At 39.8% G+C, this 17,453-nt stretch overlaps 1 pseudogene across 1 annotated transcript in view; it reads left to right on the forward strand.

The window, feature by feature from the left end:
* The window catches only part of LOC307069658 (Y-box-binding protein 3-like), a 34,626-nt pseudogene extending 18,473 nt beyond the window's left edge, over positions 1-16,153 (forward strand). The window contains exon 3 of the transcript in view: positions 15,079-16,153. The product of the transcript in view is annotated as a Y-box-binding protein 3-like (transcript). The remainder of the gene's footprint in view (positions 1-15,078) is intronic.
* The last annotated feature ends 1,300 nt before the right edge of the window (positions 16,154-17,453 follow it).

Raw genomic sequence — 17,453 nt, forward strand, 5'->3', positions numbered from 1 at the left:
AAAGAGAAAAACAAATACCGTATGTTAACACATATATATGGAATCTAAGAAGAAACAAACAAAAAAAGGTACTGAAGAAACTAGAGCCAGGACAGGAATAAAGATGCAGACGTAGAGAATGGACTTGAGGACATGGGGAGGGAGAAGGGTAAGCTGCAACGAAGTGAGAGAGTGGCATTGACATATGTATAGTAGCAAAAGTAAAATAGATATCTGGTGGGAAGGAGACGCATAGCTCATGGTGATCAGCTATTGCTTTGTGACTACCTGGAGTGGTCGGATAAGGAGGGTGAGAGGGAGTCGCAAGAGGGAGGGTATATGGGGATATATGTCTACATACAGCTGATTCATTTCATTATACAGCAGCCACTAACACAACAATGTAAAGCAATTATACTCCAATAAAGACGTTAAAAATAAATAAGTAAGTAAGTAAATAAATAAATAATTAAATAGATAACTACCAAATATTTAATATACGACATGATGACTACACTTAACACTGCTGGATGTTACTATATATGAAAGTTGTTAAGAGAGTAAATCCTAAAATTTCTAATCAAATGTAAACATTTTCCTTTTCTTTCTTTTCATTTTTATTGTCTCTATATGAGATGATGCATGCTAACTAAATGAACTGTGGTAATCATTGCACAAAATCGGTATGTTCAAACCGTTTTGCTGTACACCTTAATATTATACAGTGATCTATGTAAATTTTATCCCATTAAAACTGGAGGACTGTTTTTACATGAGGAAAAAAGGAATTTGCAGTATTCCAGATGAGTGCAAAACAGAAACATATCACTGGAATGGGTAAGAAGAGAAATTTCACTTTAATTTCATCAGTCCCACACTGAAGCAGGCACTGCTTAGCACCAAGTGATTGTCTGGACCTGTGACTTCCCCCTCATGAGGAGAGAAAGAGTGAAGTGTACCTTCAGTGTGCTGCCTGAGGGGCTGTTTCCTATCTCAGAACAAATGGAGTGCTGATGGTACTTGATCAGTTCCTATACCTGTGGGCCAGGAAGAATTAAGGAAAAGAAGCAGATAGTTTGCTGCAGTTGGCATGGTTTTTGTGAGATTGAGAAGTCTCAGAACCAGTGGCTAGTCCCCAAAGAAAGTTGGTGGGGAATGGAGCATGGCTCGAGCATCGTGAAATTTCACGGTGCAGTCTGAGGGTTGAGGTTCTGTCATACTTCACTTGGAGAGTTGACAAAACAGGCATAGATTGGCAGAGGCATCTAAGTACAAAGCAAAAGTCTGTGGTTATGTGCTATGCCTAACAGAGCTGAATGAGATGGGGAGAAGGCACAGAACTCAAGCCTTCACCACCAGGAAAGAGGAAGAGGAGTAGAGTGTGCCTCCAATATTCTGGGCCCCACTACAGTGGGCAGACACTGAAGACAGCAAAAGAGTGTGTGTTTCTTTTCTTTTCTTTTCTTTTTCTTTTTTCTTTAACACCTTTATTGGAGTATAATTGCTTTACAATGGTGTGGTAGTTTCTGCTGTATAAGAAAGTGAATTAGCTATACATATACATACATCCCCATATCTCCTCCCTCTTGTGTCACCCTCTCACTCTCCCTATCCCACTCCTCTAGGTGGACACAAAGCACCGAGCTGATCTCCCTGTGCTATGCGGCTGCCTCCCACTACCTATCTATTTTACATTGGGTTGTGTATAGAGAGTATGGGTTTCTGAAGGAAAAGAAAGAAACCTGTACATTCCAATAATTAGGAATCCACACACACAATTGTGAACAGAAACATCCATAGAAAATGTTGAAGAGGCTCTCAAAATATCAAGCTGAACTAAAGAATGAAGGTCTCTCCATGTCAAAGCAAGTCCATAAAGACTATGACATTTGCTCAAATGTGCAGACCTCAGTGTTAAGCATCAACGAATACAAAGAACAGTGAAACATGATGCAATCAAAAGAACAAAATAAACCCCCAGTAACTGACCTTAAATAAATTTAGGTACATCTGGCAAACATTTTTAACATATTTTTGTTAAAGAAGCTCAGCAAGTCATAAGAGAACAGTGAGAGACAATTAAATGAAATCAGGTAAATGATACATGAAAAAAAGAAGAATATCAACTAAGAGAACAAAACAAATTTTGAAACTGAAGAATAAAAATAAAATGAACCAAAAAAATTATGAGAAAACTTCAGTAGCTGGCATTGAATCAGAAGAAAAAATTAGCAACCTGAAGACAGAACATTTGAAATTATCCAGTCAGAGGTGCTGAAAGAAGCAAGAATCTAAAAGAGTGAACAAAGTCTACGGGACTTATGGAATACCATCGAAAGGATCAATATACACTTGACAGAGGTCTCAGAAGGAGAGGAGAGAGGGAGAAAACTTCCATGAAGAAATAATAACTAGAAAGTTCCCAGATCAGAGGAGGAAAATGGACACTCAGACTCATGAAGCCCAAAAGACCTCAAATAGAATGAGCTTAAAGGAGGCTACACAATTGTAATTCAACTGTCCAAAGTCAGTGACAAAGCGGATTTTGAAAATATCAAGAGAAAAATTGATGTGTCATGTACAAAGAAGACCCCTTAAGACATTTGGGGGATTTCTTGGCAGAAACCTTGCAGTCCAGAAGGAGTACAATGATATATCCAAAGACCTGAGAAAAAAATAAAAAAACATAAGCTGTCAACCAAGAACGTGGCAGAACTCTCCTTCTGAAATGAAGGAGAGATAAAGACTTTCCCAGACAAACAGAAGCAGAAGGTGTTAGCAGCCACTACGTCTGCCTTACAAGAAATGTCAGTGGAGTTTAAATTGAAAGGATGCTAAACAGCAACATGAAAATATTTGAAAATGTAAAACTCATTGGTAAAGGTAAATATATAGACATATTCAGAAAAGGTAAATATATAGACATATTCAGAAAATGTAATAGTTTAATAATGGTTTGTTAGTTACATGTCATTTAAATAAAAAAGGAAAAGTACAGAAGTATTATTAATAACAACTACAAAAATTTATTAAAAGATAAACAATAAAAATATGTAAATTGTGACATCTGTTACATAAAGTTTAGGGGGGTAAAAGTGTACAGTGTTAAGCTGTTATCAACTTAAAATAGACTGTTATAACTATCAGATATATTATTTAAACCTCATGGTAATCTCAAAGAAAGTAAGTACAGAATGTACATGAAAATTAAAGAGATAAGAATCAAAGTAAGTCACTGCAAAGGATCAACAGATCACAAAGGATTACAGCAAGAGAGGAAAAGACAAAATAAGATTGACAGAAGAAAAGTAACAAAGTTGCAATAATAAGTACTTACCTATCAATAATTACTTTAAACCTAAATTATTAAACTCCCCAAAGAAAACATATAGAGTCATGGAATGAATAAAACAAATAGAGCAAACAGAGAAAACTTCCACAAGACCCAACGATACACTGTCTGCAAGAGACTCAGTTTAGATTTAAGGACACACATAGGCTGAAAACGTAAGAATACAAAAAGCTATTCCATGGAAATGGCCAGAGTAAGAGCGAGAGAGAGAGAGAGAGAGAGAGAGAATAGGGATAAGTGCAAATCAAAACTACAATGAGGTATCACCTCACACCAGTCAGAATGGCCATCACCAAAATATCTACAAACAGTAAATACTGGAGAAGGTGTGGAGAAAAGGGAACCTTTCTACACTGTTGGTCGGAATATAAATTGGTACAGCCACTATGGAGAACAGTATGAAGGTTTCTTAAAAATCTACAACTAGAGCTACCATATGACCAAGAATTCCCCTCCGAGGCATATATCTGGAGAAAACCAAAATTTGAAAGGATACATGCACCCAGGTGTTCATTGCAGCACTATTTACAATAGCCAGGACATAGAAGCAACCTAAATGACCATCAACAAAGGAATGGATAAAGAAGTTGTGGCATATATATACACTGGAATATTAGTCATAAAAATGAATGAAATAGTGCCATTTGCAGAGACGTGGATGGACCTAGAGATTGTCATACAGAGTGAAGTAAGTCAGAAAGATAAAAGGAAATATCATACATCACTTATATATGGAATCTAGAAAAATATTAGAGATGAACTTATTTTCAAAGGAGAAATAGAGTCACAGATGTAAAGAACAAACATGTTACCAAGGGGGGAAAGGGGAGATGGGATGAATGGGGAGATTGGGACTGACATATATACACTACTATGTATAAAATAGATAACTAATGAGAACCTACTGTGTAGCACAGCGAACTCTATTCAATGCTCTGTGGTGACCTAAATGCGAAGGGAATCTAAAAAAGAGTGAATATATGTATACATATAACTGAACATAAAGAAACTAACACAGCATTGTAAAGCAACTCTACTCCAATGAAAATTACTACAAAAACAGACTGTTATATCAATAATATGTTTAATGTAGTCCTTATGCTAACCACAAAGGAAAAACATCTATTAGATATACAAAGGTAAAGTGAATGGACTTAAAGTGTAGCACTACAAAAACCAAAAAGAAAGACAGCAAGAGAAGTAGAAAGGAACAGAGGAATGTCAAAACAGATAAAAATAAACACAATGGCAATAGCAACTCCTTACCTATTAATAATTTATATAAAAGCACATCAATTAAATTCTCCAATCAAAACTCCTAGCGTGGATGAATGCATTAAAAAAAAGTTTCAAGAATATGATGTGTAAAGGAGCCTCACTTTAGCCTTAAGGACACAAATAGTCTGAAAGTGAGCAGCAGCAAAAGATATTCCATGCAAATGGTAACCAAAGTAGAGCAGGAGTGGCTGTACTTGCAATAGATAAAATAGACTTTCTTTCACTCAAAATCGGTCACAAGGGACATAGAAGGTCACTATATACTGATAAAGTTGTCAGTCCATCAATTTGCTACAACAGTTGTAACCTGGAGGACATTATGCTACATGAAATTAAACAGAGAAAGACAAATACTACATGATCTCATTTAAATGTGCAATCACACAAAAACAGTACTCATTGAAAGTTGAAACCAGAGAGTAGAAAAACAGTTACCCGGAGCAGGGAGTTGTTTGGGAAAAAAAGCAGAAGTTAGTCAAAGGGTACAAAATTTCAATTATGTGATGAATAAGTTCTAGGAATATAATGTACAGCATAGTGAAACAGAGTTAATAGCATTCTATCATAATTTGCTTGAAATTTACTAAGAGAGTAGACTATGTGTTCTCACCATACTGAAAAAACAGTAATTATGTGAGGTGATGGACGTGTTAATTAGCTTGACGATGGTAATCCCTTCACAATGTGTACACATAGCAAGCCACCACGTTTTTCACCTTAAATATATACAATTTTTACTTGTTAACTAAACCCCCAACAATGGTGGGGAAAAACCCCTCCCCAAAATGAAAGCATACAACAAGGTATCTTTACTAATGAATGCCACCAAACATCTAAAAAAAAATAAACTATTTTTCTTAACCTCTTCCAGAAAGTAGAGATAAGGGGACCATTTAAAAACACATTTTTTGAGTCCAACATTACTCTGATACAAAAGACAGAAAAATACACTACAAGAAAAGGAAACTACAGGTCATTATCCCTGATGAACCTAGATGCGAATATCCTCAACCAAATACCAGCAAAGCAAATTCAACGGCACATTAAGAGGATCATAAAGAATGACCAAGTGAGATTTATTCCTGGAATGCAAGGATGCATCACATTAGCAGTATGAAGGATGAAAATCATGTGATTATGTCAGTAGATACAGGAAAAGCATTTTTCAAAATTTAAAACCCTAACATGGTAAAAATTAGATACAGAAGCATTGTACCTCAAACATAATAAAGGCCATACATGATAAGCCCACAGCCCATATTCTACTTAAGGGTTAAACATTTTTTTTCCTCTAAGTTGAGGAACAAGACCAGGGTGTCCACTCTCACCATTTCTGTTCAACATAGTACTAGAAATATGAGTAAGAGAATTTAGGCCAGAAAACAGAAAGGAAATGCATATAATTCAGAAAGACCAAAGTAAAAATATCTGTTTGCAGATGGTATGATCTTATATATAGGAAACCCTAAAGAACTGAAAAACATTGTTAGAACTAATACACAAATTCAGTAGAGTACCAAGATACAAAATCAACATACAAAAATCAGTTGGTTTCGATAGGAACTTTCTGAAAATTCAATTAAGAAAACACTCCCCACGCATGCAAGGGCCCATCATTGTTCCTTCATAATATACTAAGAAAACAGAAAATGAAACAAAAGACTCCATTAAAGAAAACCAGGTCATGTATGAAAGAACAAGAATTAGAATAGCATTGGACTTCTTAATAGAACTGAGTTCAAGAGTAACATCTTTTGTAGCCATCTGTTCCTGGTCTCCTGTTTGTTGGAAGATTTTTAATTGCAGTTTCAATTTCATTATTTGTGATTGGTCTGTTCATAGTTTCTATTTCTTCCTGGTACAGTCTTGGAAGGTTGTACTTTTCTAAGCATTTGTCCATTTCTTCCAGGTTGTCCATTTTATTGGCATAGAGTTGCTTGCAGTAGTCTCTTATGATGCTTTTTATTTCTGCAGCATCAGTTGTAATTTCTCCTCTTTCATTTCTAATTTTATGGATTTGAATCCTCTCCCCTTTTTTTTGATGAGTCTGCTTAAAGGTGTGTCAATTTTGTTTATCTTCTCCAAGAGCCAGCTTTTAGTTTCATTGATTGTTGCTATTGTTTCATTGGTTTCTATTTCATTTATTTCTGCTCTGTTATTTCTGATTTCTTTCCTTTCACAAAGCTTGGGTTTTGTTTGTTCTTCTTTCTTTGGTCACTTTAGGTGTAAAGAGTGGTTGTTAATTCGAGATTTTGCTTGTTTCTTGAGGTAGGATTGAACTGCTATAAACTTCCGTCTTAGGACTGCTTTTGCTGCATACACAGGTGAATTCTATATAACATTTAGAGAAGAGATAACATCCATCCTTATCAAACTCTTTCAAGACCTTCAGAGAAAGGAATATTCCCAAGCCCATTCTATGAGGCCACGATCACCCTGATACCAAAGCCATATAAAGATTTCACAAAAAAGAAAACTACAGGCCAATGTCACTGATGAGCATAGATGCAAAAATCATCAACAGAATACTACCAAACAGAATCCAAAAGCACAGTAAAAGGATCATACAACCTGATCAAGGAGGATTTATCCCAGGGATGCAAGGATTCTTCAGTATATGCAAATCAATCAATGTGACACACCACATTAACAAACTGAAAAATAAAAACCATATGGTCATCTCAATAGATACAGAAAAAGCTTTCAGTAAAATTCAACACACATTTGTGATAAAAACTCTCCAGAAAGTGTGCAAAGAACGAATCTACCTCAACATAATAATGATTAGGTGACCATAGGTATCTGGGTTTATCTCTGGGGATTCTATCTTGTTCCACTGATGTAAATTTCTGTTTTTGTGCCAGTATCATACTGTCTTGATTACTGTAGCTTTGTAGTATGGTCTGAAGTCAGGGAGCCTGATTCCTCCAGCTCCCTTTTTCTTTCTTCATATTGCTTTGGCTCTTTGGGGTCTTTTGTGTTTCCATACAAATGGTAAAATTTTTTGTTCTAGGTCTGTGAAAAATGTCATTGGTAACTTGTTAGGGATTGCACTGAATTTGTAGGTTGCGTTGAGGAGTAAAGTCATTTTCACAATATTGATTCTTCCAATCCAAGAACATGGTATATCTCTCCATCCCTTTAGGTCATCTTTGATTTCTTTCAGCCGTGTTTTGTTGTTTTCTGAGTACATGTCCTTGGCCACCTTAGGGAGGTTTATTTCTAGGTATTTTATTCTTTTTGTTGCAATGGTAAATGGGATTGTTTCTCTTTCTGCCCTTTCATTGTTAGTGTACAGGAATGCAAGAGATTTCTGAGAATTAATTTTGTATCCTGCAACTTAAGAAAATTAATTGAATAGCTCTAGTAGTGTTCTGGTGACATCTTTAGGGTATTCTATGTATAGTATCACTTCAACCTCAAACTGTGATAGTTTCACTTCTTATTTTCCAAATTGGATTCCTTTATTTCATTTTTCCTTTTTTTTTTTTTTTTCTGATTGTCATCGTTCGGGCTACCAAAACTTTGTTGAATAATAGTGGCAAGTGTGGCCATACTTGCCTTGTTCTTGATCTTCCAGGAAATGTTTTCACTTTTTGACCATTGAGAATATTGTTTGCTGTGGGCTTGGTCATATATGGCCTTTATTATCTGGAGGTAGATACCCTCTATGCCCACTTTCTGGAGAGTTTTTATCAAAAATTGGTGTTGAATTTTGTCAAATTTTTTGTGTATGTATTGAGATGATAATAAGCTTTTTTAAGTTTTAATTTATTAATATGGTGCATCACATTGATTGATTTGCATGTATTTAAGAATCCTTTCATCCCTGGAATAAATCTCACGTGGTCATAGTGTATGATCCTTTTTATGTGTTGGTAGATTCTGTTTGCTAGTATTTTGTTGAGGATATTTCCGTATATGTTCATCAGTGATACTGGCCTGTAATTTTCATTTTTTCTGATATCTGTCTCACTTGGGTATCAGGGTGATGGTAGCCTAGTAGAATGAGCTTGGGTGTTTTCCACCCTCAGCAATTTTTTGGAAGTGTTTCAGAAAGAGAGATGGTAGCTCTTCTCTAAATGTTTGATAGAGTTTACCTATTAAATTTTTAGAAAGGATAACCTCAATTTTGATAAAATTGAGGTGCTCCTTTGTTAGGTGCATAGATACTTACAATTGTTATATCTTCTTCTTGGATTCAACCTTTGGTCATTATGTAGTGTCCTTTCTTGTCTCTTGTAATAGTCTTTATTTAAAGTGTATATTGTCTGATATGAGTATGGCTACTCAAGCTTTCTTTTGATTTCCATTTGCATGGAAAACCTTTTTCTATCCACTCACTTTCAGTCTCTATGTGCCCCTAGGTCTCGAGCTGAAGCGCTCATGACACAGACTTTTGTTTGTTGGAAGATTTTTAATCACAGTTTCAGTCTCATTACTTGTGATTTGTCTGTTCATATTTTCTATTTCTTCTTGGTTCAGTCTAGGATGTTGGTACTTTTCTAAGAATTTAGTTAATCTGGCAAACCAGATTTCTCACATTCTAGAGGCGTCACCTAAAAGGAAGACAACTAAAATTCTTAATCTTCAACTCCAGCAAATAAAGGCCCCTAAATAAAATCAAAACCCTCCTATTTTCTGCAATTATTGTAAAGAGGCAGGACATTGGTGAAAAGATTGTGACAATTTCAAGTGCTTCAGGTGCCGTCAGTTCTCCAACCAGCCTGTACAACATCCTCCCAGTTTTCAATGAAGGGGCTCCGAGGAACTACAGGAGCACCTCCAAATTCTCCCTCTTAATCAGCTTGGGGAAACATGGCTCCAGATTGGGGATGACTGTCTTCCAGTACTCATTGACACTGGAACCACACTCTCAATGCTCAACCCCAACTACTATAAAGCAGCCCCTGCCTTGGAGCACTAAAACAGATCAACTAGTGGGATCACGAATGAACCTCAAAAGGTTTCTGTCTCTGAACCTACTTACTTTTGTTTAGGTCCTTTGAGAAAGACACACCCTTTTCTCCTTAGTTCCCCAGCTCCTATTCATTTATTAGGCTGAGGCTTTTTAGGAAAGCATTATGCCTTAGAATTTGAAAGTAGTTATCAAAGCAGCCAACCAGGTGAATTAAATGACCCTTTGACATCTTTAATTTCCTGTGTCTCTGATGGCACTAGAGCTGATTCTGGAAACATTGATCATTTGTCCTTATTTCATCCGCTACCACCCTTTGTATAGGCAAAATTTCAAACTGATATTGGCAAAATTTCATTGAGATTCAAATAGATCCCTCAAAACCTCTCCCCAGAATTAATCAATACCCTATAAATAAAGAAGCCCTTCAAGGTATAAAGCCCATAATAGAAGACTACAAGGCTCAAGGTCTCATTGTCCCTTGTTCTAGTCCTGGTAGTACTCCTCTTTTGCCAGTGCGAGATCCTCCTAGCAATAAACAGCATTGTTATCCCTCAACACCCTGTTGTTCCTAACCCTCATATGCTACTAACATCCATTTCCACCAGAAGCCAGTTCCTTACCATAATTGATTTTTGCAGTGTAATCTTTAGTATTCCAGTTGATGAAGCTAGCCAACACCTATTTGCCTTCACCTGGGAAGAAAAACAATTCACCTGGACAGTAATGCCTCAGGGTTTTGTTTGTTTGGTTGTTTTTGGTTTTTTGTTTGTTTTTTTGTTTTTTTGTTCAGATTTCTTTTGTTTTACTTGTACTCATTTGTATGTGTATTTTAAGTTCTATAATACCTGAAATTTACATACATAATATTGTACATCAGCTGTGTTTCTATTTTAAAAAAGTTCTATACAATTTTATCACGGGGGTAGTGTCATGTATCCACCACCACAGTCAAGATTCAGAAGAGTCTATCAACATCAGGATTACTCCTGGTGCCCTTTTATAACTACACCCACTTCCCTGCTACGTGCCCATCTAGTCCCCTACTTCCTCCCAAACCTATAGTAACCACAAATCTGTTCCCCATTTGTATAACTTTGTCATTTTAAGAATGTTATATAAATGGAGTTATGCTGTGAAAACTTTTGCCTCAGGGTTTTAATGAGAGTTCTTCTTATTTCTAACAAATCCTGAAGGCTGATCTGACTGATATAAAGTTTTCTAGGGGTTCCATGTTGTTGCAATATGTGGATGATTTGCTACTTTGCCCTCCTTTCCAAGCCTGCTCACAAGAAGACAGCACCCCTTTGTTAAAGGTTGTAGCCTCAAAGGACGCAAAAGTGCCAAGGAAACAATGCAGTTTTCCCAAACCCAGGTTCAATAATTAGGACACCTGATATCAGAACAAGGGCTACACCTAAATTCCGAGAGGCTTCATGTTGTCCTAAGTTTCCCAAAACCCAAATTTAAGTGCCAACTACAAAGTTTTGCTCAGTGTAGTTCGTTACTGCTGAAATTAGATTCAAAAATCTCTCTTGTGGCCGAACTTCTGCCAGTTTTCCTAAAGAACAACACCACCGATCCAGTTTTATGGGAAGAATCAGACTACGTAACCTTAAAAGAGAGTTTGACAAACACACCTGCTCTTGGGCTTCCCAATGATCAGATTCCTTTTTACCTTTCTGTGTATGTAAAGGAAAGAAACATCTTTGGGGTTACTCACCACAAGACACAGGAGCCATCATCAACCCAAAGGTGTTATAGCCAGCAACTTGACCCTGTGGCATGGAGATACCTCCCTTGACTTAGAGCCATTACCTCCACTGCCCTTTTTGGTTAAGGCCACTGAGAAAAATCATTGGGAGAGCTGATTGAACCATTTTTGTACCTCATGAAGTAGAAGCCCTCCTGAATTCTCATCACACTCAACATTCCTTAGTCAGCTGCCTCACTTCCTATGAAGGTCATTTGTTAACTGCTCCTCACATAATTCTTTTACACTCTAATGAGCTTAACCCTGATACTCTTCTCCCTTCCATCACTGACAAGAGTCCCTCACAACTACTTAAAGCTGACTGATCATGATGATCTGCAGGAAATTCCTTTGGGAAACACTGACTTCTCTTGGTTCTTATTTAAAAGCTGACAGTGGCAGAACTATTGTGTTGGGTATGCTATCACCACTCCTTTTGTTATTGTTGAGGCAGCACCTTTAACTATGGCTACTTCAGCCCACCAGGCTGTATTATACACTCTTACAAAGGCTTGTACTTTAGCCAAGGGCAGAACTACAAATATTTATACTGGTAGTAGATATGCTTTCAGGGTAGCTCATGAGTTTGGAATGTTGTAGAAGCAACATGGCTTCCTTACTCCCAGCGGAAATAAAATTTAAAGTGGCCTCTCAGTTCAGGGATTATTGGATGCACTACTTTTACCTGCCATTTTAGCTATTATCAAGATCCAGAGGCATTCTCAACTTGATGCTCTGGAAGCTAAGGGAAATCTCCTTGTTGACATTTCTGCAAGCAATGCTGCCCTTAAAGTAATTGACAAGAGCCAAACCTCTGTGATGGTTCACAGGGATATTTCCCCAAATTATAACTTAGAAAATCTGGCTAGAGAAGCCCAACATTTGGCCTCAGAAAAGGGAAACAAGATTGGAAATTCAACAATTGTGGGTTTGATAAAAAGAGAAAGCTCCGAGTCAGACGAAATAGCAGCACGGTTTTACAGGAGACTAAATTTCCCAATGCTAACCACTGTACTTGCATTAAACTATTGGCCTACCGACAAAATGATAACATTTATGAATCAATATTGGTGGGGAAACATTAACAAGGGGGCAAAAAGTGCCTAACTCAATGGATCTCGAAGCATGAGACTTGTTTAACCTTGGAAAATACTGCCAAACTATTTCTTAAGAGGCCATAATTGCGTTCCTTCAACAATGAGTTAAAGTTGCTGTTGTTTCCCATCCACCAGTATTTGATGTTTTCATTTGGGGAGGAGGTTAGCAGTTCTGATAGGTATGTACTCCTGTCTTATTGTTTTCATTTGTAATTCCCTAATGGCATATGAAGTGTATCACGTTTGTGTTAACTTACTTATTATCTGTATACCTTCTTTGAATGTACACTTGTCCCACTTGTCCAAAATACAACCCAGAGAAGACCATCTGTACTGCTCCCGGACATTTTAAACTGCCTAATGGACCATTCAGGCTCTGGAAAAATGATTCCATACAACTTCCTCCACCTTGTGGATAGAAATATGTTTTAGTCATGGTCTGTATATTATCACACTCGACTGAAACCTTCCCTTGCAGACAGGCTACTGCCTCTTCTGTGGCTAAAGTCCTTTTGGAAAAGATTATCCCTATCTGGGGAACTCCTCTCAAACTTCATAGTGATCGAGGCACCCATTTTACTGGTCAGGTACTTCAACCAGTCTACACTGTTTGACCAGTTTTACAGCACTTTCACTGCACTTACCAGTCCTCTGGTTTAGTCAATCGCACTAACGGTATTAGTAAGACTCAGTTGGCAAAATTTGTAGAGGCCCTCCAATTACCATGGCCAAAAGCATTGCCATTGGTCCTTCTGAATCTCAGATCCATCCCTTTTGGAACTCACAAACTCTCACCCTCAGAGATAGTCACAGGATAGTCACTTGGCTCCTGCCTCTTTTGACACACAACTGATAAAAGGAGAGATACTCTGATATTTCAAAGGCCTAATTGCTTCCATTATAAATAACCATGTTTTGATAGAGCAATCTTTTCACAGTGTGCTTTCAGGAGAGGAAGATACTAAGCATCACACCTTGCAACCTGGAGATTTCATCTATTGGAAAAGACACTTCCAGACGGACTCTCTTCAACCTTACTAGGAAAGGCCCCTTTCAGGTACTGCTAACAAACCCTTGTGCCACCAAGCTCCAGGGGATAGACCCTTGAACTCACGTGACACACCTAAAGAAAGCACCAATCCTGACTGGACCTGCACATCATCTGGTGACCTGAAATAAGAGGTTTTCTGAAATTGAAGCAGACAATATCTGATAAGACAGCTTTCCCAAGATATCCAGATTAGGCCAGTTGGAAGTTTGTCTGCCAAACCCTGATGGTGGCATAATGCTTCAGATGATCTCCTATGTCTATTATCTTGATAACATGAACTTTAGATAAAATGTGCCTGAGAATTCTCACTCTTGCCCCTCCTTGTTTCTCTAATGTGACTTCAATTGGTTTCCAAACTGTGCACTTTCACTCTAACATGGGATACTACACCCAGGAAAGGTACTTCCTGGCACTGAGGGACAAAAAGCTGCTGAAACAGGAAAATCGGACTGTTGATCAGGGATGCTTTCAGAGAAAGATCTTGATCAAAGGGGAGGAGTGTAAAAATTAATAAAGAGAAACTTCAATTAATATAGAATCGGGAGGCTAGAAGGGTGAACTCTCACACCCTATGACGACAACAGAGCCCAAGAGGAAGAAGAAAGACTTCCTCTTCTTGCCTGGCAAGAGCTCAGCCAATGAGAGACTGTCAGGACTCAGCCAATGAAAAGCCACCACACTTCCAACTCTCAGCCTCCAATGGACACTTTGTTTACTATAGACTTCCTACCTTCCTCTTCCTCTCTTTGAAAAAGTTATCCTCTCCCTGTTGGGGGGATTTGCACTTGGCTCACCATGGTTGCAGACCCTGAATTGCAATTCTTTGTTGTTCTGGAATAAACCCATTTTTGTTGGGGCCATACCCAACAGTCTATTTGTTTTAGGTAAACGCAATCTTAACACTAGTCTGGATAAACCTGCAGGACTTTAGTGTCCTCTAAGTACTAGCATTCTAGTCCTGGCAGCCTTCTTTTGCTCACCTGCCATAACATAAAAGCAAAACAAACAAACAAACACCACAGCAGCCTTTTTTGTCTGGGTCTTAACATCATGCGGTTGTCATTTTGCCTCAAGTTACACAAAATGCCTGACCCATATAGAGGGCACACCAGGGGTTTGAATAGGACCACGGTTTTCTGAGAGAATATTGAAAGAGTTTCCTTATGAGGCTGTGAATCTCCCCAACCAAGGAAGAGGGATGGAAGGTGGGTCCTCTCCTCACATCCACTCAAGAAAGGAAAATAGTGTTCAAAACCACTCCCTAGAGCTTCAAGTGTGCCTCCTCTCCACCAGAAGTCACGAGGTTCTGTGACGTGCTGGCAGGAGCATGGGGAGGAGTGCATTTGCCCCGCCCCCCAGCTCAAGACCCCTCTACGAATGCCCCACTTCCCCCACAGTGAGACATCACTGCGGTAGCCATTGTTTGTTCTGCGTCCCCTTGCCCCAGGAGACCCCACAGGCCTCTCCAAGTGTCTCAGAGTGAAGCCAGAGAGCCCTTGGCCCTGACCCACAACCCTCTTGGAGAGGCTCCTGCCTCCAGCCCCCTCCCCCACCTTCCAGCGTCAGAGGGCCAAATTTCCCTCAGATTCTCTGAGAAAGGAGAGCAAGGAGGGCCTCATGAGTGAGGCTTGAGAGGCCTCCCTTACGGAGGTGGCGGCTTCCGTCTCCCCTCAAGCCTCGCAGAAACACCTGGCATCCTTGGGAGGTGGAGATCCGCCCCAAGCCCTAAGTGCTGGCAACCTCAGCGGGGATGCGATCCCCAAGGCTATCGTGGCGCGCGCCATGGGAAAGCTGCCCAAGAAAGTCATCGCTAAGAAGGTGTGAGGCTCCGCCAAGTGGTTGAACGTGAAGAATGGATACGGTTTCATCAGCAGGCCTGACACCATGGAAGGTGTGTTTGTTCACCACACGGCCATCCCCCGGAACAACCCTCGCAAGTTCGAACGCGGCATGGGCGACGGCGAGACTGTCGAGTTTCACGTGGTGCAGGGCGAGCGGAGCACCGAGGCCGCTAACGTGAGCGGGCGCCCCAGTGGAAGGAAGCCGCTATGCTGCAAACAGCCCCCGCTTCCGCCAGGGATTCTCTATCCACGGCCGAGCGCTGCCACCACGCGGTCCCAAGGGCACTGAGCACGACGTTGAGAAAGGCGAGGGCAGCGGCGAAGGCTTAACCATGTCCCAGGGCCTGAGGCGCCTTCTGCCTGGCCACCCCCAAGACCAAAGTCCTCGGCGCTTCCCGCCCTGCCGCAGGGCCCCAGCCGTGACACCCTGCCCATCGATCCTGGCTACCACCAGCGGCCCACGGCCTGACCACCTGCCAGGGTACACGCAGACCACAAGGGCCGAGGTCGAGCCGTGGCGGCGTCTGGGCCCCAGCTACCTGCTGATCCGCCTTAGGGGCGGAGGCACCACTCTTGGTCCAAGACCCTCACCAGGCATCTTTGCGGAGCTGGAGGCGGAGCACAGGGAGAGCGAGCACGACGCCGGCGGCGATCTGCAACAGAGGCCTCCTCCAAACTATGGATCCCGCTGCCCCAATAACCCGCGCCGCCGCCCACAGCAGGCGCCTGGCATCCAGGGCCAGGATCTGGAGAGAAGAGAGGGCAAGATCAAGAAGAGCCCTACTGAAACACCTGCCTTTGCTGCTGTGGACAGGAAGAGCAGCGCCCCTGAGGAGGAGAATCCCCTAGTCATGGATGCACCCTCTGGCGCCTGGGCCGAGTAATAGCTCGGCTCCCTCCCCTGGGACTCCCTGGCCTGGGCTGCAGGTGATGTCCCCTTGAGGAGATAATGCCCTTTGTTGCAATGCAGTCCAAACATCCACACTGACTGGTAGATTTGTGCCCTGAGAAAAATACATGCCCCTTTCCCAGGGTTTGAGGAAGGATAAATTACAAGACCTATGCATTTCTAAATTCCCTCATACCATCTGCCTTGGTAGTTTCTGTACACACACACACACACACACACACACACACACACACTCACACCTCTGAATCTATTCTTTTTAAAATCTGACCAGGACCACAGCTATTATTCTGCATCCCCAGGTGAATGAGTTGAAGTAATTTTAAAAATTATTTTTTATTTTTAACACAAAAACGAAGATTATCTAATATTGAAGATGTTCTGACATTGCTGTTGTGATATTATTCACCTGAGTGGTGATTTTCTCAGTAAAACATTTCATGTTGCTTTTATCTGTTATCACTGTTGTCTGAAACATTTTAAACCCTACTAGCCCATAATTGTGTTGAGACCATCCTTTCAATCAGTTTTAGAATGAGTTTTAGCAAAGATCCTACATATTGTTCTCTTTACAAGCCATGGATATAAGACTAATTCTGGACTCACAGGCTGAACGTCTTGGGGTATTCTAAAGGATAAGAATACATGAATAAAAAAGTACACCCATCTCTTTCATTTCCATCCTCTTCCCCTGCCCTGGAATTTGAGCAATAAATCGGGAGGGTGGGCCCAACTACCCACACTTACTGCATAGGTAGTACTCTATGAGGCAAAACACAGAAAACTGAGCACATCACCATGACACTTAAGAAATGTGGCTCTCTGGAAACAGAATTTACCTCTCTGTTTTTTTTTTAATGGATTCAATCTAATAACATTTAAGTATATAAAAGAAAATGGGCATGAGGGGCTGGTGGGGTGTTGGAAATGAAAGATGCTGGTCAAGGTGTACAAACTTTCAGTTGTAAGTGGAGTAAGTTCCAGGGAACTAATGCACAGCATGAAGACTGTAGTTAACAATACTGTATTGTATACTTGAAAGTTGCTATGAGAGTAGAACATTAATGTTCTCACCATGACAAAAACAAAAAAATGCTAATTATGTGAGGTGAAAGATGTGTTAATTAACCTTTTTGTGGGTAACACTTTACAATATATACCTGTATAAAATGATCACATTGTACATCTTAAACTTACACTACATTATATGTCAGTTATCTCTCAATAAATCTGGGGGAAAATCTGAAGGAAAAAAAGAATAAATAAATTAATTAATT

The sequence above is a fragment of the Hyperoodon ampullatus genome (assembly GCF_949752795.1).
Source record: "Hyperoodon ampullatus genome assembly, chromosome: X".
In the NCBI taxonomy this organism is placed as follows: domain Eukaryota; kingdom Metazoa; phylum Chordata; class Mammalia; order Artiodactyla; family Ziphiidae; genus Hyperoodon; species Hyperoodon ampullatus.